Raw genomic sequence first — 26,266 nt, 5'->3', positions numbered from 1 at the left:
GAAAAAGTAAAGAAAAACAAGATACAAGCCCAATGCTGGTAGCTCATGCCTGTAATCCTAGCTCCTCCGGAGGCTGAGATCTAAGTATCTTTGTTTGAAGCCAGTTCAGGCAGAAAAGTCTTGAGACTCCCATCTCCAATTAACTACCACAACGTCAGAAGTAGAGGTGTGCTTCAAATGGTACAGTTCTAGCCTTGAACAAAAAAGCTTGAAGACAGTTTCCAGGCCCAGAATTCAAGCTCCAGGACAGGCATAAAAATTGTTTTAATCTAGTTTTTCCCATATTTATCTTTATTGTGAGATTGATGTTAGCAGTAGCACAAATATAAATATCCATCAGATCTCAGCCTCGGGAGTAGCTGGAATTACAGGCATGTGCCAACCAGCAACCATCTAATAGCTGTTCAATTTTCTACAGTCTGTAGTAGTTTCTGTCCTTACCGTGATGCTTTTGAAAGTCCCTCACATGGGTTTGATGCTTTATGAATTGACTGATGTCGTAAAATGTGGGTGGCAAAAGCCATAGAGGGGGATGCCTTTCTCACCAGAGCACAGCAATGCCTACAGGTGATAGGAATATGTCAACCACTACTGTTCCTAACCTTCGTTTTTTGTTTTCTTTTCTTTTTGTTTTACGAGTCCTATGGCTTGGACTCAGGGCCTGAGCACTGTCCCTGGGTTCTTTTTGCTCTAGGCTAGCATTGTGCCACTTGAGCCACAGCGCCACTTCTGCGGAATCGAACCCAGGGCTTCACGGATAGGAGGCAAGCACTCTTGCAACTAGGCCAAATTCCCAGTCCCTAGGGGTTGTTTTTTTTTGTTTGTTTTGTTTTAACAATAACTCTTGATGTTCTGATGCATACGAAAGGCTTTTTATCCCTTTACAATAAAAAATACATCTAAAAGAAATAAGATAAAATGTCAGGCTCTGACAAAGCTGTGTGATGGTTTCCCAAGTATTCAGTATTTCATTGTCTTACCTCATTGAACTATACACAAAAATGTCTTGTATCTTTTAAATATCAAAGTCAGAAATGCTCACAGATGTCCTGAGAATAAAGAACATTAAGCAAGTTACCTATAAAAGCATGGCATGCATATGACAAATACAAATCATAGCTTATATTCATAATTTTTATAATACATACTGTCATTCAGATGCGCATATTTTTGGTAAGTTCAGTTCTGTTGATCAAAGATACAATGTAGACAATTCTCCATAATTATTTTAGATGTTTAGAAATAAACCCCACTCTACCTGTACCAACTTTCCTGTAGATGAAGTCAATTCATTTAGTGGCAAAATTTCACTGCGCTCAGTCTGAGTGGCGTGGTCTGAGGTGAAAAAGCCAATCTTTAGTTCATCAGAAATGTTAAGTCTGAAAAAAAAAAAGAAAAACTGAAAAGGTCAAATGTGCCTTGTGCTAGAAATAGGTGTCAAAAATGTCCTCATGAGCTGGGAATGTGGCTTAGCGGTAGAGTGCTTGCCTAGCATGCATGAAGCCCAGGGACTGATTCCTCAGCACCATATAAATAGTAAAAGCCAGAAGTGGTGCTGTGGCTCAAGAGGCACAGTGGTAGCCTTGAGCAAAAAGAAGCCAGGGACAGTGCTCAGACCCTGAGTTCATGGCCCAGGACTTGCCAAAAAAAACCCCAATAAACACAAACCAGAGATGTACTAATGGAGTGTTAAGATGCTGCCTTGAATGGCTTGTTTAATTTCCTAATCAACAGTACCAGGCTACATGTACTTCCATTTAAACAATAAATGTAGTTTTTGTATATTTGTATATATATTTTGTATATTTTTGTAGTTTTGATTGTTATTATAAAGGTGATGTCTACAGGAAGTTTTATCTTTTGCAATTTTATATTTGGATTCAATAAACTGCAATATTATATATGCATATGTGTTATCAAAGTTATGTTAAGCATTATTTGGTAGAAAGTATATGACCTAGTTTTATTTTTCTAAATGAACAAATAGTACAAGGAGAAAACTTTTTCCCATTTCCTGGAGTTCACTTACGTGAATATTATTTTATATGATCAGAGGCACGTGTGCATTGTGCCATTGTGTTTTTCCCTTAAGAGTGTCCTCCTTTGATCTGACTGTGTGTGAATGCCTACAGTCCTGTGCAGTTTATCATGTTCTGCTATATTTAGGAAGCAAATAGGTCTTTGTTGTTGTTTTTTTGTTCTTGTTTTTTTTTTTTTTTTGCCAGTCCTAGGCTTGGTCTTGGCCTGAGCACTGTCCCTGGGTTCTTTTTGCTCAAGGCTAACAATCTGCCACTTGAGCTACAGCATGACTTCTGGCCATTTTCTTTATATGTGTTGATATGGAATCGAACCCAGGGCTTCATGTATACGAGGCAAGCACTCTTGCCACTAGGCCATATTACCAGCTGGTATAGTTTAGAGAAAAACATTGTCATTTGTCTCTCTAAGCTTGGCTTACCTCACTTAACATGATTTGTTCTAGATCCATCCATTTCCCTGCAAATGACATAATATGACTCTTTCTAATGGCTGTGCAAAATTCCATTCCATACTAGTACCACATTTTTTTTGGCTGGGCATCTGGGCTATTTCCACAACTGCGCTACTGTACATAATACAGCAATGAACATGGATGTACAAGTGTCTTTACAGTATCCTGGTTTGTGATGTTCTAGGTAGATAGTCTTGATATGGCTGGGTGGTAAGGAAGGTATATGTTTAAGTTTGCTTTTTTGTTTTGTTTCTCCAGTCCTGAGGCTGAACTGAGGGTCTGGGCAGTGTCCTAGGCTTTTTCTGAAGGCGAGCACTGTAGCACCACTTCCAGCCTTTTCTGTTTATGTAGTACTGAAGAATTGAACCCAGGTTTCATGCATGCTTGGCAAGCGCTCTACCACTAAGCCACGTGTCCACCCCTTATGTTTGGTTTTCTTGGTTTTGTTTTTGTTCTTTGCCAGTCTGGGAGCTTGAAGTCAGGGCCTGAGTACTGTCCCCAGCTTCTTTTTGCTCAAGGCTAGCACTCTACCACTTGAACCACAGTGCCACTGTGGCTTTTCCTATATATGTGGTGCTGCGGAATCCAACCCAGGGCTTCATGTATACGAGGCAAGTACTCTACCACTTGGCCATATTCCCAGCCCTTAATGTAGGGTCTGCCCTGGGAGGGCTCCATGAAGATGTCCCTCACCTGACATGTCCCCCACCTGGTTAAGTCTCCACCCAGTTATCTGGGTAACCAGCAGACCTGGAGGCAGTTACTTCCCTCTGCCCTGAGGTCACAACCTAATCCACCTGGCGATACCCCCCCTGCCCTTGCCCTAGATAAGGCAGGGCTGGGTGGGGGTCACCCCTTCTCTCAGGTCATGCATCACCTTGGCCACAGGCCAGCAGTTCAGTAATAAAATGCCTGAGTACCAGGTGGCGGGCGCCTTACCGGCTACCTACTTTAAAAACCTAACACTTATGTTTTGTTTTCCATAGGAACCTCCAGACTTCTGTTGAGAGTTTACATTCTTACCAACAGTGCAATTGGGTTTCCCACGCTCCCCCCCTCACAGTCCTGCCAATATTTGTTGTTCAAATTCACAGTGTTCGCCAATCTAACTATGGTGAGATGGAATTTCAGAGTTGTTTGGATTTGCATTCCTTTGGGAGTAAACAACTTAAAAAACCATTAAAAGCTGAGCATAGTGGCTCATGCCTGTCATCCTATCTACTCACAAGGCTGGGATCTGCGGATCATGATGCCATGACAGCCTGGGTAGGAAAGTCCCCAACTAACCAGCAAAAAAGCCGGAAGTGGAGGTGAGGCTCAAGCGGTACAGTGCTCTCCTTGAGCAAAAAAGCCCAGCGACAGCACCCAGGCCCAGAGTTCAAGCCCCCATAACGGCATACACAGAGACGCAGACACAGACACACACACACACACACACACACACACACACACACACAGATCTAATAGGTTACCACTCCTAACAGCAAAAAAGACGTGGTATGTTTTTCCCTTGAAAGAGAAAAATGTAGGAATTTACAAATATTCACACGTATTTGTTTCTCACTTCATCTTCAGGTTTAAATGCTCAGTAACCACGACTTCCTCCACAAATATCGTCCCCCGGGTCTCACGGCTTTTTACCTAGTTATTTATTCAATCATTGTAAGTGATTAACACCGTAGCAGTGTCTTCGAGGCTCCCAAGGCTTGCAAGCGGAACTCAGATCTAGATTGGGACTTTTTTTAGGCTAAAGAAACAGCGAATGGGAACCGGACGAGGTTTAGAGTAACGCGGCTCACACTCTCACAGCGCGCATGCGCCTGCGGGAGCTCGCGCAAAGACTTCCGGGAAACAACCCGATCCCCAATCGCAGCCCGAGGCTGGCTGGAGGCAATTTCGGATGGGAGCCGAGCCCGCCGCGCCCTCGCCTTCTGCTTGCACACTTTGGTGCGAATGAAGCCTACCGGGGCCGCAGCTGTGGCGGTTCCGCTGCCGTGGCTGCGGGAGGCTGAGCGGAGTTTCTGGTCGTCCTCGGCCTGATGAGCGGACGGCAGCGAACGCTTTTCCAGACGTGGGGCTCCAGCCTTTCCCGATCCTCCGGGGCCCCGGGTTGCAGCCTCCCGAGGGAGCGGCCTCGGGACCCCGGCGTCCGCAGCTCCCGGGCGCCGTCGGTCGTCCGCCGCGGTCGAGGAGGCCCAGCCCGAGTCCGATGACGAGGTGTTGCTGGTGGCGGCGTTCGAGGCCGAGCAGCGGCTGAGGGGAGAGAATGGCGGCTTCTGCACCTCCTCGGGCGCCCTGTGGATTTATCCTACCAATTGTCCGGTCCGAGACTACCAGCTGCGCAGCTCCCGGACCGCCCTGTTCTGTAACCCGCTCGTCTGCCTGCCTACCGGGCTGGGGAAGACCTTCATTGCCGCAGTGGTCATGTACAATTTCTACCGTTGGTTCCCTTCTGGCAAGGTGGTTTTCATGGCGCCCACCAAGCCTTTGGTGACACAACAGATGGAGGCTTGCTACCAGGTGATGGGTATTCCGCAACCCCACATGGCCGAACTGACAGGTATGTTAGTAGGAATGGATGAAGAGCCGGATTCCCAAGGGGATGTGGACATATTCTGGTGGAAATAGAACTACTGGAACTCCTGCACCATGTACAGTAGTTCGCATGCAAACATACACATATCCCATTTTCTCCCATGGCAGGTTTTGTAGCAAGTCTAGTACTGATTACTTTATTTAGCTTTCAGAGATTACCTTTGTATAGCTTGTCAATGTTTGGAAGCAGTGAAGAGTGTATAATCTCTAGATAATTGTGGTATTCTCCGTTGTACGTTTTTGCTTCTCTTCAATTCTTATGCACTTCTGCAGGAATTCTGTAAATATAACCTACTTGTGGCCTTTGGTTAGAGGCAGCTTTGACATTTGGGCAACATCAGCGCTTTAATGTGTGGCCTAATAGGCCTGGCATGAGTAGCCCCTGCCTGTGCTCCCAGCTACCTCGAGGCTGCAATGGGGAGGATGAAGGTTCCAGGCCAAAAAACAAACCAACAAACAAAAAAAAGTTGACAAGTCTCTAACTAGAAGAGGCTGGGCCTGGGGTTTCCCAACTGGCATCCGAACTTAATGGGAACATCAATAGGAAGATAGTTATTCAGGCTTTCCCTGGGCAAAGTGAGTCCCATGTCTTCAAAATCAGGAGAGCCTCTGCCTTAGCAAGTGCATAAAGCCTTCAGTTCCAACATCAGGTCCACTAATCAATCAGTAACAAAAAATAATGAAAATATCACTCCAGTGCATTGTGAAAATTGTTCTTCACTTAACCAGTGTACCAAGCCATTCATAAAGTTGTCCAGATTATATGACTTTGTAGATAAACAATATGAAGTTTATTTATTGGCTGAATTGCAGATTCAGATTCATTCTACCACTTGAGCCACACCTCCAGCTTCAGTGTGAAGTTTAGAGGTAGACTGTCACTTTAATTTGTAGGTTCTACTCTAGCTGTCATCAGGAAGGAAATGTGGTCCAGCAAGAGAGTTCTGTTTCTTACACCTCAGGTCATGGTAAATGACCTTACTAGAGGAGCTTGTCCTGCTGCTGATGTCAAGTGTGTAGTTGTTGATGAAGCTCATAAGGCTCTTGGAAACTATGCTTATTGCCAGGTAAGAATTTTGTGTGGTGTATTCTGTAGTGTATATTGTTAAGATGTATTTTGCAGGGGATCATTATTAGTGATGGAAGTTTTTGATGGTTGTTTATTATCCCGGAATAGGTGATCATAGGAAATACTTAGTCTTGCTCACTTTTTAAAAAATTTTGTTTCGGGCTGGGGATATAGCCTAGTGGCAAGAGTGCCTGCCTCGGATACACGAGGCCCTAGGTTCGATTCCCCAGCACCACATATACAGTAAACGGCCAGAAGCGGCGCTGTGGCTCACGTGGCAGAGTGCTAGCCTTGAGCGGGAAGAAGCCAGGGACAGTGCTCAGGCCCTGAGTTCAAGGCCCAGGACTGGCCAAAAAAAAGTTTTGCCAGTCCTGGGCCTTGAACTCAGGGCCTGAGCATCATCCCTGGCTTCTTTTTGCTCAAGGCTTGCGCTCTGCCACTTGAACCACAGTGCTACTTCTGGCTTTTTCTGTATATGTGCTGCTGAGTAATTAAACCCAGGGCTTCATGCATACAAGGCAAGCACTCTACCACTAGGCCATATTCCCAGCCCCTGTCTTGGTTACGTTAATCAGTGTCTCTGCTCTCCCTCCCTCTCCCTATCCCTTTCTCCTTTTTTTCTTTCCTTTTCCTTTTTCAAAAAAACTTAACAGATGTCAGGTGCCGGTCATGGATGGCACAGTGTGGTAAAGTAGGATATTGGTAGAGTTTGGAAGCTAAGATAATAATTCAAGGACTGTAAGTAGACATATAGGACTATTCCATGGCAGCCAGGCCAGGTAATTTTAAATGTCAATATCATAAGGACGAAATATGTACCTGCCTAATACTGCCTTTCCTTTCTATGTAGATACCAAGTACAGGTGTGGGAGCAATGGGATGTACTTATAGAGGTCATTTACTTCTCGCCACTAAATAGAAATGATTTCTATTTATCTGTTATGATAAGGACACTGGCCCTACCTGTCCTACTTAAGGAACAGAACATGAAGCATGCATTTTATTCTTAGTAGTTTGAATGGACGGTGTAGGCTATAGGGAATATGACCTGCAAAGACTCATTAGAAATATTTAGCTGGAGCCAGCACCAGTGACTAACACCTGTAATCCTAGCTACTCAGGGGTCTGAGATCTCAGGATCACGGTTTGAAGGCAGCCCAGGCAGGAAGTCCTTGAGGCTCTTATCTCCAGTTAACCACCAGAAAACTGGCAGTGGTACTGTGGCTCAAAGTGGTAGAATGCCAGCCTTAAGTGGAAAAAGCTCTGGCACAGCCCCCAGGCCTTGAGGTCCAGCCCCACAACCAACAACAAAAAAGAAGTATTTAGCTGGAGGCTGGGGTTGTGGCTCAAGAAGTAAGCCTTGCAAATGCAAGGCCTGGAAACAGGCCTTGAGTTGAATGTCCAGTACTGCTAGGAGAGGAAGGGAAGGAAGTAAAAGAAACAGTGTGATTAGGATGATACTTAAGGCTTAAGAGATTAGAGTGGAAAGGGAGCGTGATAGTGAATGCGAGATTGGAAGAGTAGCATGACTCCCAGGTTTCTGTTTTGGAACACTCACTTGTGAAAATGTGTGAGTTCTGGAGGCACAGTAGGTTTTGGGGAGAATGGAAAGGATTTGCCTTTGGTTTTAAATGAATTTCACTACCAGTTTATGGATGCATAATTTGGCTTCCTTGGAGACTTAAGTATGATTGACTTGTGTCTTTGTGTTAGGGAAAATTGGCATCTTTCTTATAGTTGATCTTTTTAACTATATCCTTGTAATGGACCTATTTTTCTATTTGTTCATGGTTCTAAATTGAACACATGTATGTTCAGATTTCCCTGTGAGAATGCTACTTTAAACTTTTTATTCTATTTGGAATCCATTTTGTAGATTTATCTTCTATTTAATTCATAGTCACATTCAATGACCTTTATTAAACTGCAAGTCTTCTGCACTCTACCACTTGATCCACAGCACCACTTTCATCTTCTTCTGAGTAGTTTATTGGAGATAGGAGCCTCATGGGGACTTTGCTTGGGGTGGCTATGAACCACGATCCTCAGATCTCAGCCTCAGGAATAGCTAGGCTTACAGGTGTGAGCCACCGCACCCGGCGTGGCTTCCTGTTTATGAGAAACAGTCTTGGTAGGTATAATGATACATCCACATGAAATAATCTTATTATTATAAACATTGCTATATCATTTAGAGGAGTCAGAACTGCCTTATAATCTGAAACAACACTGAATTCTGTCTACCATAAGAATATGATTTATGGCTGGGAATGTGGCTTAGTGCTAGAGTGCTTGCCTGGCATGCATGAAGCCCTGGGTTAGATCCTCAGTACCACATAAATGGAAAAAGCTGGAAGTAGCACTGTGCCTCAAGTGACAGAGTGCAAGCTTTGAGGAAAAGAAGCTCAGAGACAGTGCTTAGGCATTGAGTTCAAGTCCTAGGACTGGCATAAAAAAAGAACAAAATGATTTATGAAAGCACCAATCCAATAAATGGTCACATTCAGTTCCTTTGGTTGCATCTATGACCCTTATTTAAAGTCCTTTTTTCATGTCCAAGGCCATCAGTTTTAGTACTTAGATCAAGTAGAATTGGCAATGAGAAATAAATTTGTCTTGTTTTTAGGTTTTGTTTTTTGTGGTCCTGGAGATTACACCTCAGGGCCTTGGCCATGCCCAGCAAGCACTCAGTGAGTGAGATTCATCCCTCAGACTTCTGTTAGTTCTCAACTGAAATAATTCTGCTTCCAGTCTCTGTTGTGTATAATGTTATGTCTTCATGCACAATCTGTCTCATGTTAAAAATATGATAAACAGTATTTTTTGAATGTTAAGATTCAGTATGAGTCTCAGGGAGCCCAGATCATTTCTCTACATAAATTATGCTCTGTGGTAGTTTTGCTTACTAGATCCCCAATGTACCAGTTAAGAAATATTAAACAGACTAGATAGAGCAGCTTGTTTAATCAAGCCACTGCTATGCTTGCATTGGACAGGTGAAATCAATATTGTTTTCTTTTTCTTTAAGGTGGTAAGAGAACTGCTTAAATATACGCATCACTTTAGAATTTTGGCACTTAGTGCCACACCAGGTAGTGATGTAAAGGTAAGTAAAATGTCTTTCCATTTATTAACATTTCAGGGCTTGGAATGTGGCGTAGTGGTAGAATGCTTGGCTAGCATGCACAAAGCCCTGGCTTTGATTCCTCAGTACATATCAGTAGAAAAAGATGAAGTGGTGCTGTGTTCAAGTGGCAGAGTGCTACTAGCCTTGAGCAAAGAAAACTCAGGGACAGTGTCCAGTCCCTGAGTTCAAGCCCTAGGACTGGAAAAAACAAAAATAAAACACACTTCAGAAAATAAGAATTTTTGTATGGGCCAGGTTGATTTTCCATTCTAGTATTTACTAGTTTGACTTTAAGACTACAGCCTTTCCACAACCTGCCTTAACTTTTCTTTTTTGGGTGAAGCAGGTGTTTTTTTCCGTTTTCTTTGTCAGTTGTGGGGCTTGAACTCTGGATCTGGGTGCTGTCCCTGAACTCTTGCTCTCAAGGTTTGTCCTCACCGACTTGAGCCACAGCACCACTTCTGGCCATTTTCTATAGATGTGGTGCTGAGGAATCGAACCCAAGGCTTCATGAATACGAGGCAAGCACTCTTGCCACTAGGTCATATTCCCAGTCCCCACTAATGGTTTTCTAGTGGTTAACTGGAGGTAAGAGTCTTATGGGCAAGTTCATGGGCTGGCTTTGAAGTTCACATCCTCAGATCTTAGCCTCCTGAGTAGCTAGGATTACAGGTGTGAGCCACTTGTGTCTGCCTTTTTTTTTTTTTTTTTTTTTTTTGGTTAAACAGTATTGTTTTTCTTCTTTTCTTTTTTGGACTGGGGATGGAATCCAGGATGTTGGTTGCACTTGCTAAGCAAGCGCTTTGCCACTGAGCTACATCCCAGTCCTGTAGGAGGCTTTTTTTGTTTGTTTGTTTTTATTTGATTTGCTATTTGTCTGTTGTTGTGGGGCTTGGCCATGTTGACCAGTCGGGTCTTACACTTCTTGAACTTCTGTGCTCTTACAGATCTCCCAAACTCAACATCCCACCTACCCGCTGACTTAGCTACTCTTTGGATCAGTAGTTTTATGGCTTCAGTGTTATTTTTGTTGCTGCTGTTGCTGTTTTTTTCTGATTTTTTTTTTTATTTTTTTTATTTTTATTTTTTTGGCCAGTCCTGGGCCTTGGACTCAGGGCCTAAAGCACTGTCCCTGGCTTCTTCCCGCTCAAGGCTAGCACTCTGCCACTTGAGCCACAGCGCCGCTTCTGGCCGTTTTCTGTATATGTGGTACTGGGGAATCGAACCTAGGGCCTCGGTATACCGAGGCAGGCACTCTTGCCACTAGGCTATATCCCCAGCCCATGATTTTTTAATTGTTAATATAATGGTGATGTATAAAGGGGTTACAGTTCCATAAATCAGGTAAAGAGTAAATTTCTTTTTGGACAAAGTTACTCTTTTCCTTGCTCTCTCCCCTAAAGCTATTTATTAAAAAATACCAATTAATGTACTTTGGCTAATTTTTATTTTATTTTATTTTTTGCCAGTATGAGGGCTTGAACTCAGGGCCTGAGCACTGTCCCTGGTTTCTTTTTGCTCAGTGCTAGTAGCACTCTACCTCTGGAGCCACAGTACCACTCCTGGCTTTTTCTCTTTATGTGGTGCTGAGGAATCGAACCCAGGGCTTCATGCATGCTAGGCAAGGAAGCACTCTACCACTAAGCCCCATTTGCAGCCCCTGCTTTTTATTTTTATTATTTTATGTTTTGCTGGTCCTGGGAGTTGAGCTCTGGGCCTGGGTTCTGTCCCTGAGTTTCTTTGTCTCAAGACTAGTTCAATCACTTGAGCCGTCACACCACCTCTGGCTTTTTCTGAGTAGTTTATTGGAGATAAAGGTCTCACGAAGCAACCGCTGGCTTCAAACTATGATCCTCAGATCTCATCTTCTGAGTAGCTAGGATTACAGGTCTGAGCCAGCAGGGCCGGGCTATGACTACTTTGTAGTAATTGCTATGTATAGTTCTTTTTAGTTTAACTTGGAAATAATTTTAGACTTATGGAAAAATTTGTAAAAGTTTAAATCTTTGTCTTTCACTTAATTTCTGCTAATGCTGACATTATACAACCATAGTAAGAATGCTAGTAGCTAATATACCAACTATAATTTGAATTCTGCTTGCCTATCAATGCCTCTTTTTCCCCATTGCGCAATCTAAAATCTTGAACTTAACTTACTGGTCTTATCTCCTTATTCCCTTCCAATCTGTGACAATTCCTTAGTCTTGTCTCTCATGAGCTGCATGTTTTGGAACAGCATTTTGTAGAATGTCACTCAGTTTGGTTTTGTCTGGCATTTTGCAGACCAGAAGGGACGCTGTACATAGCTATGCTCAGCACATCCTGTCAGGGCTACACGGTGACTTACTTCTGGTGCTCCTAATCTAAGATGACATCTTTTGGGTTTCTCCTCTATAATGAATAAGTACCTAGTGGGGGAGATAGTTTGCACTATATTCGTGCTCTATTTTAGCATCTAATTGTGATCCAGCTGTCAACGATTACTTTTGTGTTTTCTTTAAAATCACTATTGCTGGGCTGGGGGATATGGCCTAATGGCAAGAGTGCCTGCCTCATATACATGAGTCCCTGGGTTCGATTCCCCAGCACCACATATACAGAAAATGGCCAGAAGTGGCACTGTGGCTCAAGTGGCAGAGTGCTAGCCTTGAGCAAAAAGAAGCCAGGGACAGTGCTCAGACCCTGAGTCCAAGTCACAGGACTGGCCAAAAAAAAAAAAAAAAATCACTATTACTACCCCTCCTCCATCCCTTTTCTCTTACTCACCCGTCCTCTTACCCTCCTTCTTTCCTTTGCTTCCTTTCAACAGATTGCTTAGTGAGTTCTAGACTAGCCTGGAACTCAAGGTCTCCAGTCTCTGCCTTTCAAGTACTGTACTAGGTTTTCAGATGATTGGGGTATCCCATGAGTTCAGCTTCTATGCTTAACTGACATTCTTTTGTAACAAAGAGCTGTTATTTGTGAATTCACTTCTTTATATCTTTATGAACTAATATATATTGATTGTTTTCTATGGGCTACAGTCCATATTCAGTTTTGTTGCTCAGACTGGGTTAGCGTTGGCCATTGCAGACCTTCTTCAACACAATTTCTATGTCCTTTAGATACATACGCGTCTCTATTTCCCTTTAAAACATTTAAAATTTTTCTGACATCACAAGATAATTTATGCTTATTTATTATTTTCCTTGGCCTAGGTATAGAATCAAGCATTTTTTAAAGAGCTCTTGTTCCCTATACTGGAGAATATTCAAAATGCAGATATTTTATTTCTTGATGCTGGAACCAGGGTTGTTAGAATGCCAGGTGTGTACTCTTTCCACTTGGGAAAAATTCCAGCCCCCCCCTCAAGGATTTACAGCCCTCCTCTAAAATATGTTTGTCTATCTCTGTAAGATTACATTTGAAAAGTGCCAAAAATACGTTTACGAAATTTGTTAGAAATGCTCTAATGTTCTTATTAGAGAAATGTTACAGGTAGAAAAAAATGTTTCAAAATTATTTTTCTCCTGTTCTCATACGGTATGTGGAATGTGTAATTTTTTTTTAATTTAAAAATTTTTAAATTAAAAAATGATGTATGGCAGGGTTACAGTTACATAAGTTAGGTAATCAGTACATTTCTTGTGGAACATTTTTACCCCCTCCGTCATTTTTCTTCCAGTTTCCCTCTTCCTGTGGGTTTTTTTTTGGGGGGGAGGGTGTAGGAGGGTTATTTTTGTTTGCTTTTGAGACAGACTCTTGCTATCTGGGCCTATGCTGGCCTGAGACTCTTACTATTTCATTTCTGTATATAGTTAAAAAATCAACATGTTAAATAATTTATTCTGGGCTGGGGATATGGCCTAGTGTCAAGAGAGCTTGCCTAGTATACATGAAGCCCTGGGTTTGATTCCCCAGCACCACATATACAGAAAATGGCCAGAAGTGGTGCTGTGGCTCAAGTGGCAGAGTGCTAGCCTTGAGCAAAAGGAAGTCAGGGACAGTGCTCAGGCACTGAGTCCAAGGCCCAGGACTGGCCAAAATATATAAAATAAAAAAAAATTTATTCTCATATTTTATGGATTTGTGTAGGCTGTGCAGCAGGCTATTACTAACCTACTAATTGGGCAGATTGAGCTTTGTTCTGAAGATTCTGCAGATATTTTGCCATAGTCTCATGAAAGACGAGTTGTGAAGCTTGTTGTGCCCCTTGGGGAAGAACTGGCAGCCATCCAAAAGACATACATCCAGGTAAGCCTTTTTTCTCCTAGTTCTAGGTTTGCATAAATTCACTGGCAGAATCTAGAAAAGAGAACATACAGAATCCATATATTATAGAATCCATATATTGAAGAGGTCTTTGAAGTTATGAGTTTGGGGATGGATTAAAGATGATGAGTGATTTCTTTGCCACTTCTTCTATTGAGACATGAATATGTTCTTCTTTCTTAAAAGTGGGCTGGCTCTCTGAACGACCTACGGAATTTGATGATTGCATGTAGCCACATGGTTAAGAAAGCTAACCATGTAGAAGAAAAAGGAGTAATCAGATAGATCTATGAGCCCAGGTAACCTTTTACAAAGCTGCCAGCAATCTAATTCTCTAAACAATAAGGAGGATAGACTAGTTTTCCTCCAGTTACTTCCATACATATTTTTTTCCTTTTTCTTTCTTTCTATTTTGCTCCGTTTTGGTTTTTTTTGCCAGTCGTGGGCCTTGAACTCAGGGCCTGAGCACTGTCCCTGGCTTCTTTTTGCTCAAGGATAGCACTCTACCACTTGAGCCACAGCACCACTTCCAGCTTTTTCTATATATGTGGTGCTGAGGAATCGTACCCAGGGCTTCATGTATACGAGGCAAGCACTTTACACTAGGCCATATTCCCAGCTGCATTCGTGTTGTTTTTTTGTGTGTGTGTGATATTGGAATTTCTGTTCATGCCTTCCATTTGCTAGCCAAGCTTTCTAGCATTTGGGCCATACTTTTAGGTAACTTTTTAAATTTTTGATATTTAATTATCATTTCAGCCTTTCAAGAAGTTCAAATCTCAGCTGGTGGCCCTCACCTGAAATCCTAGCTACTCAGGAGACTGATATCTGATGATTGTGGTTCAAGGCCATCCCAGGAAGAAAAGTCCATGAGCTTCTTATCCTCCATTCAACCAGCAAAAAGCCAGAGTGGAGGTGTGGCTTAAGTGGTAGAGCACCAACCTGAGTGAAAGAGGGGAGAACTTGAGGCCTTTATTTCAGGTGCCAGTAACTCCAGGAAGGGAGGAAGGAAAGAAGGGGAGGGGAGGGGAGGGACCTTTGTAAAACTAGTGTAGATTTCATTCCAGTGGCAGCTACTTTGAAATTTTGTGGGGACACTGTTTTTTTTTTTTTTTTAAACATGATTGTCATTTTCTTTCTTTAATTAATTAATTAGTTTATTTATTTTTGCCATTCCTGGGCCTCTGAACTCAGAACCTGAGCACTGTCCCTGGCTTCCTTTTTGCTCAAGGCTAGCACTCTGCCACTTGAGCCACAGCGCCACTTCTGGCTTTTTGTATATACATGTGTTGCTGAGGAATTGAACCCAGGGCTTCATGTATATGAGGCCTAGCACTTTACCACTAGGCCATATTCCCAGCCCTGTGGTTTCTTTTTGTTGTGAAATCTTCATTACAAAGGGCAAAGGACAACCAATACAACAGTGATACTTAACAAGACATTATGTTGGGGCTGGCAATTTGGCTTAATAGTAGAGTGCTTGCCTAGCATGCTTCAGGCTCTGAGTTTGATTCCTCAGCACCACATAAACAGAAAAAGCTGAAAGTGGCGCTGTGGCTCAAGTGGTACAATGTTAGCCGTGAGCGAAAAGAAGCCAGGGACAGTGCCCCGGCCCTCAGTTCAGGCCACAGGACTGGCCAAAGGAAAAAAGAAAAGAAAAAGAGAAAAAGAAAGAAAAGAAAAAGATAATATAAAGAAACTGTATAACTTGGGGGGGGGGCAGCACTAGGGAGGAACGGAGGTGGAACAAAATGGAGGAGGTAACTAGTTTACAAGAAATTTCCTCTCTGCCTTACATATGTAACTGTAGCCCCTCTGTACATCACCTTGACAATGAAATTAAATAAAAAAATCTTAGCATTATTTTTTCCTAAGTATTATTTATTGAAGATATAGAATATTCTGGTCATTCTCTCTTTTTTTTCTTCTTTCTTTCCTCCAGTCCTCCCTCCTGCCCCCACTCCTTTGGTGGCAGGGTCTTTCATAATAGATCAGTCCCCCTAAGCACTGAACTACATTCTTAACTCCAATATTTGCCTCATTTGTTAGTCATGTGCAGTTAGAATTTCACTTTGTTAATATGTTTACAGTGCTTTTTTTGTAAGACAATGTATTCAGGAAAGCTGGATGAGAGAGGTAAGAAATGTACTAAAATAAACAATTATTTGTCACTCTGGCAGCTGTTCATGTAGAGGTCTCTTTCTTCCTTCATTTACCATTAAGATTACTCCTGTTGGTTTACTATTTTCTTTCTGGAATGCTTGCTCCGTCAGGAACATAACATCATAGACTCAACTCATCGTTCATGTTAACATACGTAGCCTCAAAGCTACGTAACTTTACTCTCTTTTAGATTCTTTTTTTTATTCTAAGGTGATGTACAGAGGAGTTACAGTTACTTAAGACAGTGCATTTCTTTTTAAACAGTGTCACACCCTCCCTCATTTTCTCCCAGTTCCTCCCATCCTGAACAGCTCCCCCCCAAGTTGTATAGTTCATTTCCAATGTAGTGACTGTCGAGTATCACTGCTGAATTAGTGCACAATTGGTCCCACTGTTCCTAAGCTTCCCTTCCCCTCCCCAAATGAGATAAACTTGTATACATGACAAAGGATACAGAAATAAAAAACGGCGACTAAAGGAAAACTAGAAGAAAAGAGGGGAAAAAACCCCACAAACAATATGATGAAAAAACTTGTTATTTCCATTTCTTGGAGTTCACTTGGACAAGCATCATTTTTTGTGTTCATATGCACACAGCGCTTGAGCCCTATGATCCTCTCCTAAGAATATCCTCCTTTGTTCTCACTGTGTGAATGTTTAGAGTCCTGTTTAATCTATCATGTCCAAGTGTAATATTTTTGTCCTTTTACTATCCATTAAGTTTATTTGTAGATTTATAGATACATTCTATTGATTACAAATGAGGGAAACCATATAGCCTATATTTCTTCAGGTCTGGCTTGCTCAAGTCTGTTTCCTTACAAATGGGGCAATGTCCTTCTTTCTGTTGGAAGCAAAAAATTCCATGGTGTACATATACCACATTCCCCTGACCCACTCAAGAAAATGTGATATATATGTGTGTGTGTGTGTGTATATACATATTTATACACACACATACATACATACATACATACAATGAAGTTCTAGATTCTTAATTGTATTAATAACATTGTATTTATCAAAATTACCTATTTTCAACTGGTTATGTGGCTATGCCTGTAATCTTAGAACTCGGGAGGATGAGGCAGGAGGATTACAAGTTTGAGGCTAATTTGGGCTACAAAAAATAAAAATAAAAACACTTTCCACGGAGGGAGGGGGGCATGAGGGACAAGGTAACAAACAGTACAAGAAATGTATCCAATGCCTAACGTATGAAACTGTAACCTCTCTGTACATCAGTTTGATAATAAAAATTTGAAAAAAACAACAACAACAACAACAAAAAACACTTTCCACAACAAAACCAAGAAACAAAACTTATCTATTACCATCTTTTAGTCTTTTTTTTTGTCCTAGAATCAGGGATCAGACATAGGACCCTGCACTTGCTAGGAGCTTCAATCTCCATCTCTATCCATTTCTTGATCCTTTGGTTTCCTTCCTTGGATTGTAAACTATGAGAGCAGCCAGCGTCATTTGTCTTAGTCATAAGATTCCGGTATTTAAGAGGTACATTTGATGTGTGATGGATATTTAATACTGGTTGGAAGAATTAATGAATGAAATTAAAGACATTTCAATTTATTCAACCATCTGCAAACATTTACTTGGGACCTATGTGCTATTATTTGTTCTAGAGGTGGAAGATGCAGCAATGAAAAATACCACTGCCCTTCTTTTTCTTTCTGCCAATCCTGGGGCGAAAACTTGCCTGGGCACTGTGTATAAGCTTGTTTTGTTTGGCTAGCTAGCATTCTACTTTTTGAGCCACAGCAAGACTTCTGGCTTTCTCTGAGTAGTTCATTGGAAATAAGAGTTTAATCTTGGGGCTGGAAATGTGGCTTAGTGGTAAAGTGCTTGCCTAGCATGCATGAAGCCCTGGGTTCGATTCCTCAGCACCACATACACAGACAAAAGCCAGAAGTGGCGCTGGGGCTCAAGTGGCAGAGTGCTAGCCTTGAGCAAAAGAAGCCAGGGACAGTGCTCAGGCCCTCAGTCAAAGCCCCAGGACTGGCAAAAAAAAGAGTTTAATCTTTGCTGTCCAGGCTGGTTTTGAACTGTGATTGTCAGATCCTGAGTTGCTTGGATTACAGGTGTGAGCCCTAGCTTGTGAGGCCCATGTTTAGATACTATCCAGGTTTAGATGTCAACGATGCTTCAATTTTATTATCTATGCTGTGTTAGCCCAAAACTTCATTTCAAAACAAACTTTATTAAATATATTAATTACTTTAACATGTGGCAAAAATTAATATGTTTGAAAAAAGGTCTTTAAACTTACAATATTTTTTTTTTACATTTGCAGAGTTTGGAAACATTTGCAAGTTCTCTGATTCTGAGCAATGTTTTGATGAGAAGAGATATCCCCAATCTAACAAGTACCAGATAATTCTGGCCAGAGATCAATTTAGGAAAAACCCATCTCCAAATATTGTGGGTAAGTATAAATGTTTATGATAGGAAGGCTAAAACATAAAATGAGTTATTGAAGCGTATCACTGACCCATGAAAGAGCAAATTGTAGCTAAATTTGAATCCCAGAATATTTGGGCTTACTTGTAATACCAGAAAGGAAGAAGCATCACAAAAAAACTTGTAATACTTAATGTTCATTGGAGAGAAGTAGGTGTATGAAAATGTCTGTCAAGCTGGGCCCAAGGTTAGAAGAAAAGCTCACTATATAAAAAGACACCCAAGTCTAGAAGTGTAACTCCATGGAACATTGCTTTATTTAGCAGTTCCTGGGATCTGAATTAAGGTCTTTGCTTTCTTGGGCTCTGGATTTTGCTGGTTAGGTCTTGAGAAAGCATCTTGCTTCCTTCCTAGACACATGCTTGATCAGCCTAGGCTTTTAGTTGCTAGGATGGCTGGTGAGAAGTATTCTTGAGGCAGACTCCCAAGTAGCAAGGAGCAAAAGGGTAAGAGCACCTAGCTAGAGAAAAAAGATTTTGAAGAGGCCAGAGAGAATAATTAATGAATATTTGTGACTACATAGGAGTCACTTTTATTTTACACCAGAAAATGCAGTCCTGCCATGCCAAACAAACCTCTAAAGGAGTCTATTTCACTATGTTATCTAAAACATGAATAAACATGTTTAAATTTCTTCCTAAAGTTAAAAGTTCACTAAAATTTTCAGTAAATCTAAACTTGCTGATTTTGATTTTATTGGTGAGTGTATTTGATAAAAAGGCAAGTTTACTGTTTCAGATAGTTAGGGTGCTATAGAAAACTATTCAACACTGTCAGGGAAGAATTTAGAATGATTCACTGAGAAATGCCACTAAAAATGTAAGCTATAGGAAAATAATTGAAATACATTCTCAGTATTCTTCTTTTAAATCTTTGTTACCAGGGGCTGGGAATATGGCCTAGTGGTGGAGTACTTACCTAGCATACATGAAGCCCGGAGTTTGATTCCTCAGTACCACATACATAGAAAAAGGCAGAGGTGGAGCTGTGAGCTCAAGTGGTAGAGTGCTACCTAGCCTTGAGCAAAAAGAAGCCAGGGACAGTGCTTGTGGCCGTAAGGACTGGAAAAAACAAAACTTGGTTATCATATGGGCACATTAGCCTGAGAGCATGGGTATAGTGCTTGTATCTTCATGTTTCTTTGGTTGAATTTAACATGTGCTGATTGTTTTGGGTTTTTTTTTTTTGCCAGTCCTGGGTCTTGGACTCAGGGCCTGAGCACTGTTCTTTTTGCTCAAGGCTAGCACTCTGCCACTTGAGTCACAGTGCCACTTCTGGCCATTTTCTATATGTGTGGTGCTGGGGAATTGAACCCAGGGCCTCATGTGTAAGGGGCAAGCACTCTTGCCACTAGGCCATAGCCCCAGCCCAACTTATTATTGATTTTTTTCAGGGATGTCATCAAGGCATAATTGACGGCGAGTATGCCATTTGTATTAGTTTATATCATGGTTATGAACTACTGCAGCATATGGGAATGAGATATTTTTTCCTTTCTGGAATTACGCATGGAACAAAAGGTACGTGGTATGAAATTATGTAAAGAAATGATGAAAATATTTTTGTTGAAGATACATAAAACAGTCATCTAAGATGCTTTATTGTTATGATTTTGGTTATTATTTTGCCAGTCTTGGGGCCTGGACTCAGGGCCTGAGCACTGTCCTGGCTTCTTTGTGCTCAAGGCTAGCACTCTACCACTTGAGCCACAGCAGCACTTCTGACTTTTTCTGTATATGTGGTGCTCAGGTATCAAACCTGGGGCTTCATGTATGTGAGACAAGTACTTTACCACTAGGCCACAATCCTAGCCCCAGATGCGTTGTTTTTAAAAGCAATGAGGTGTTTTTGAGTAATTGCTAGAAAACAATACATATGACTCGAACTGGGAAAACCAGATGTTTTTTATTTTTAAATTGCAAAAATCTGCATTCATTTTTAGAGTTGAATTTCTTTTTACTAACTAATTTGTTTTAAGTTTACTTATTTGTAGAACCTTTTCTTAATTTTTTTTTTTTGGCCAGTCCTGGTTTTGGACTCAGGGCCTGAGCACTGTCCCTGGCTTCTTTTTGCTCAAGGCTAGCACTCTGCCACTTGAGCCACCACGCCACTTCTGGCCGTTTTCCATATATGTGGTGTGGGGGAATCAAACACAGGGTTTCATGTATAAGAGGCACTAGGCCTTGCCACTAGGCCATATTCCCAGTCCCCCTTTTCTTAATTTTTGAAGGAATGACATGGGTAAAAACGAACTTAGCCGAAATGAGACCTTTATGAAACTATAACTGCACACATACACATGGTACTTTAGCAAGTGTTAATGCTTTCCTCCACAAAGATATGGATTTTCATTTAAAATTCTGTCTTGTGTTAGCTGTGTGTAGTGATGCATACCTGTAGTCTCGGTTTCGTAGAAAGTTGAGGCGGGACGATTGATTCTGTTTAGGACTTTGAGGTACATCTAGGTAATACAGCAAGCCAAAACCTAAAATATGCTATAAGAATTATAGATTATAAGAATTATAGAATTATAAGATTATGACCCAGAAGCCCCACTGTTGGGTATCTATCCAAAAGCCCACAAACAAAATCACAGTAATGCCACCAGCACAACAATGTTCATCGCAGCACAATTTGTCATAGCGAGAATCTGGAACCAACCCAGATGCCCCTCCATAGATGAATGGATCAGGAAAATGTGGTACATATACACAATGGAATTTTATGCCTCTATCAGAAAGAATGACATTGTTCCATTTGTAAGGAAATGGAAGGACTTGGAAAAACTTATACTAAGTGAAGTGAGCCAGACCCAAAGAAACATGGACTCTATGGCCTCCCTTATTGGGAATAATTAGTACAGGTTTAGGCAAACCATAGCAGAGCATCACAAGGCCCAATAGCTATACCCTTATGAACACATAAGATGATGCTAAGTGAAATGAACTCCATGTTATGGAAACAATTGTTATACCACAGTTGTAACTACTTTCAACGTCCTATGTGTATGTGTAGTTTCTATTATTGATGATGTTCTTGTATCACCTTCCTATGGTTGTACCTACACTATCTCTGTAATCTTATCTGAGTATATTGGAAACGGCGTTTACTGGTATTGGAAGTAGGAAATTCAAAGGGAATACCAAATTTGAGAGACACAGGATAAAAAAAGAGAAATAACTACAAAAGCAATACTTGCAAAACTGTTTGGTGTAAGTGAACTGAACACCTGGGGGGGAGGGAAAGAGGGGGAGGGAGGGGGGCATGAGGGACAAGGTAAGAAACAGTACAAGAAATGTATCCAATGCCTAACGTATGAAACTGTAACCTCTCTGTACATCAGTTTGATAATAAAAAATTGAAAAAAAAAAAAGAAAGATTATATATTGTTTGTCTTTTTCTTTTTTTCTCTGTCTTTTTTTAATCAGTCATTGGGGCTTTGGGCATGGGTGCTGAGTCTGAACTCTTTCGCTCAACATTAGCACTCTACCACTTTGAGCCACTGGCTCATTTGCAGTTTTCTGGTGATTAATTGGTGGTGAAAGTCTCATGGACTTGGGCTGCTTGGGCTAGCTTTGAACTGAGATCCTTCGATTTCAGCTTCTTGAGTAGCTAGGATTACAAGACAGAGCCCCCAGCGTGCGCTTTTTTAAATGAGGCAAGGTTTCATTATGAATCCCAGTCACCTTCTTTCTTGTGATCCTTCTGCCTTACCGTCCCAAGTTCTTTTTTTTTTTTTTTTGACATCTGGGAGCTTGAACTCTGGGCCTGAGCACTGGCCCTGGTTCTTTTTGCCCAAGGCTAGCACTCTGCCACTTGGTCCACAGAGTTACCTGTGGCCTGTTCTCTATATGTGGTGCTGAGTCGTGGAACTCAGGGCTTCATGTATGTATGGCAAGCACTGTTTTTACTAGGCCATATTCCCAGCCCCCATCCCAACCAAGTTCTGATATGCCACCATGCCCAAATTGTTCTTTATTAATTAATATGAATTTTAAAACATTTTTTGATTGATGCACGCGAATACCCTTGTTTATATTTGGGTAACAATAGGTCCTTTAAATGTTTAAGTGTTTTATTGTCTGTTAGGATTAATACTTATTCAAGTTTATTGTTTATCAATTTAAACCTTAAATACATATTAGATATTAGCCTCATTTATTTGTAGTGAAAATCCTCAGTCTGATTTAAAGTTTAAATAAACATATTTCTCTTTGTTTTATTACTGACTTCCGTTTGGATGTTCCTATCCTACCTGTATACTTAGTTACTATTTAAATAAAAAGTAAATTTTTCACATATGCTTAAAGAACAATACATTAATATGATTACTTTGGAAATTATAGAAATAATTTTGATTTTTTTTCCTGCAGGAGAAAAATGTAAAGATTTTTTCTATACTCATCCAAAGTTAAAGAAATTAGAAGGGCTGGGGATATGGCCTAGTGGCAAGAGAGCTTGCCTCATACACATGAGGCCCTGGGTTCGATTCCCCAGCACCACATATACAGAAAATGGCCAGAAGTGGCGCTGTGACTCAAGTGGCAGAGTGCTAGCCTTGAGCAAAAAGAAGCCAGGTACAATGCTCAGGCGCTGAGTCCAAGCCCCAGGACTGGCCAAAAAAAAAAAAAAAAGAAATTAGAAGTAGTTGTAATCAAACACTTCAGGTCATGGAATGGTAGGTAATACTTAGTAGTGTTGAAGGTATGGTAGTTGCTGAAAGTGCTAAGATTTCCACTTACTAGTTTATGCTAACACACCTTATAAAGAAGGAGGAATTTTGGGGCTGGGGTAGCCTTGAGCAATAGGAAGGCAGAGGTAGTGCTCAGGCTCTGAGTTCAAGGCCCAGGACTGACAAAAAAAAAAAGGAGGAGGAGGAATTTTAATTGTTCTAAATAATTAATGGTAAAAATTTGAATACAGGGCTGGGGATATGGCCTAGTGGCAAGAGTGCTTGCCTCGTATACATGAAGCCCTGGGTTCAATTCCCCAGCACTACATATACAGAAAATGGCCAGAAGTGGCGCTGTGGCTCAAGTGGCAGACTGCTAGCCTTGAGCAAAAAGAAGCCAGGGCAGTGCTCAGGCCCTGAGTCCAAGCCCAGGACTGGCCAAAAAAAAAAAAAAAAAAAAAATAGAGAGAGAAAAAAAAATTTGAATACATTTTGGAAAGTATGAGCAGTAGGAATGCTTAGAATAAGATAATAAGGGAAAAGTTAGTTTGGGGCCAGTAAGAGTGAGAGTAAAACCATCTATAATAAAGTGGTAGCAAGTTATGGCACATCGGGAGAAAGTTTCATGTGTAGAGAGTGGTTAGAGAAGCCTGTGTGTGAAATGTTTTAGCTGATACCTGGTGGAAGTGAGGGAGGCAAACTGGGGATTTCTGGAAGAAGGATTACTGTAGGCAGAAAGAATAGCATGGTCCAAGGACCCTATTTGTTAGTTTGGTTAGTTTTATTAAAGATCAGTGGACTAGATTAGGATGAGTGAGGGTAAGAGGTGTGCAGATGAGCAGTAATGAAGGCCAGATGGTGTAGGGCTTTTATTTTCCCCCTTCAGTTCTGGGGCTTCAACTCTTGGCCTGGGCACTTGCTAGCACTCTACTACTTAGAGCTACAGTGTCACTTCCTGTGTAGGGCTCAATTACTTATTTGGTGCTGTTACTAAGACTTGAATTCAGGATCATTCTCTTGCTTGGCTTTTTTTTTTTTTTGGCCAGTCCTGGGCCTTGGACTCAGGGCCTGAGCACTGTCCCTGGCTTCTTCCTGCTCAAGGCTAGCACTCTGCCACTTGAGCCACAGCGCCGCTTCTGGCCGTTTTCTGTATATGTGGTGCTGGGGAATCGAACCTAAGGCCTCGTGTATCCGAGGCAGGCACTCTTGCCACTAGGATATATCCCCAGCCCCTGCTTGGCTTTTTTGATATTCAGTGTGATGTTCACCAGATTGATAGTTTGGAGACCAAAGAGGGTCTAGAAGGGTGTCCTGAAGATTAACGTCTACAGTTTAAAGCAAAGCAGTCACCAAGGAGTTTGAGAAGGAAATGGAGAAGTGTATGGGAGAAGGAGGGAAGAAACAGCAGTAGCAGTAGGAAAGCGTAGACTCTGGAACGCTTAAGAGAACTGTCACAAGAACTACCAAGTTTTCCTTTAATATGGCAGTGTGGAAGTCTTTGATAGAGCCTCAGTGAAATGAGAGTAGAGAGGCCGGCGCTAGCAGGCTAGAGACTGGATTTGCAGTGAGAGTAGCAGGTTGTCAGGTATTGATCACACGCAGAAACTTCATGCTACAATGATTCAGAGCAAGTATGTTTAGAATAAGTTTATTTGCTATAGTTGCTTCTCTCAGTTCTTACTTTTTGCTTCTTTTGTATTGTGAACTATCACTGTATGGATTCCCGAGGAATAGTCTGAGCCAGTTCTTAATAAAATGGATTATTGTGAAAATGAAATTAATTAATTAATTAGTATATACAGTGTTTGGTTACTGGCATTTGTATATGATGAATAAGGAAGGTAAAGGCATTGTCAACCTGACTGTACAAATGTGCAATCTCAGCATACAAGAGGTTGAGGCAGAAGGAGTTAAGAGTTTGAGGATAGGCTGAGCTACATAGTGAGACCCTACCTCAAAAAAGAAGAACATATAGGCTGGCAGCTGGTGGCTCACACTTGTAATCCTAGCTACTTAGGAGGCTGGGGTCTGAGGATCCTGCTTCAAAACCAATCGATGAGACTCTAGACTTTATCTAATAAACTACTCAGAAAAAGCCAGAAGTGGCACTGTGGTTCAAGTGGTATAGCAATAATAGCCTTGAACAAAAAGAAGCTCAGGGACAGAACCTAGGCCCTGAGTTTAAGCTCCAGGAGCAGTACAAAAACAAAGAAAAAAACCACAGACACAAGGAAGAAAAAAAAATTTCATTTGAAGTTCCATACCAAGCTTGAAAGCCAAGGCAAACAATCACAAAAATATCTGTGTAACTACCTGGCCTTTATTATCCCATTCATAGTTCCATTTTCTATTTCATTTAGGTGCCAGTCCATTTTATTTCATGTTTTAGATTATTACCTTATTTTCAATGTTTTTATTAACATGAAGTAGTAGGGATAATAGTATATTTTAGATAAGACATATCACTTAGAAAATATGTTGCTTGATCATAAAATTCATGTTCATCTTCGTGCATTCTGCTGGTTACCAAGAATAAGCATTGGCAGCGGCTTTAGAATTGACTAGGGGGTATTCTGCAGTTATCTTTTGTGAAGTTGAGCATGTGTGGCCAGGTTAAGAAGGCCTTTAGTGAACAGGAGGGAAAGTTGTAGGAAACTAGTGGTAGCTCTGCAGTGTGTTTTTCTGTCTGTCCAGAAAGTTAAAGGGGAGAGTCAGTCATGTCCTGTGTTCGGGGCTACTCAAAATGACTCAGACACTTAATGGCCTTCTTTGGAACTTTATATTTCATTTTATGGGTTATAGGGTTTGAACTCAGAAGCTGGGTGCTGTCCCCGAGTTCTTTTCTTCGAGGCTAGTGCTCCACCACTTTGAGCCACAGCTCCACTTCTGGTTTTCTGGTGGTAAATTGGAGTCTGATCGACTTTTCTGCCCAGATAGGCTTTGAACCATGCTCCTCAGATGTCAGCCTCCGCTGAGAAGCTCGGATTACAGGTGTGAGCCACCTGTGCCTGACTACAACTTTATGATAGCCTATGAGAAATGGAGTCAAGATTGTTAAAATTACTGTGTAATGCAGTAGAAAAAGACGTTAAAACTTCTTACGTATATATTAAAAATGATTACTTAATATTAATATATGGCTTCAGGGTAGTGTTTTAAACTAGTTCTTCTGTAAAGACTTTTGAAAAGTTGTAACTAAAGTATTTTCTGTTCCACAGCTACAAACACCTCTGAAAAGAAATATGATGACACAAGAGTTATGATTGTTTTCCTCATTTTGAGACAGTGTTCAGGAAATTGCAGAAATGCTTTTTTGGTTTTTTTGGCCAGTCCTGTGCCTTGGACTCAGGGCCTGAGCACTGTCCCTGGCTTCCTTTTTGTTCAAGGCTAGCACTCTGCCACTTGAGCCACAGCGCCACT

General features: G+C 41.3%; 1 pseudogene; it reads left to right on the top strand.

Moving 5' to 3' along the window:
• The first annotated feature begins 4,397 nt into the window (after positions 1-4,397).
• Positions 4,398-26,266, top strand: part of LOC125362986 — a 46,571-nt pseudogene continuing 24,702 nt past the window's right edge.

The sequence above is a fragment of the Perognathus longimembris genome, chromosome 14, assembly GCF_023159225.1.
Source record: "Perognathus longimembris pacificus isolate PPM17 chromosome 14, ASM2315922v1, whole genome shotgun sequence".
In the NCBI taxonomy this organism is placed as follows: domain Eukaryota; kingdom Metazoa; phylum Chordata; class Mammalia; order Rodentia; family Heteromyidae; genus Perognathus; species Perognathus longimembris.
Note: the sequence above shows the minus strand (reverse complement) of the source record. Positions and strands in the feature narration are given on the sequence as shown.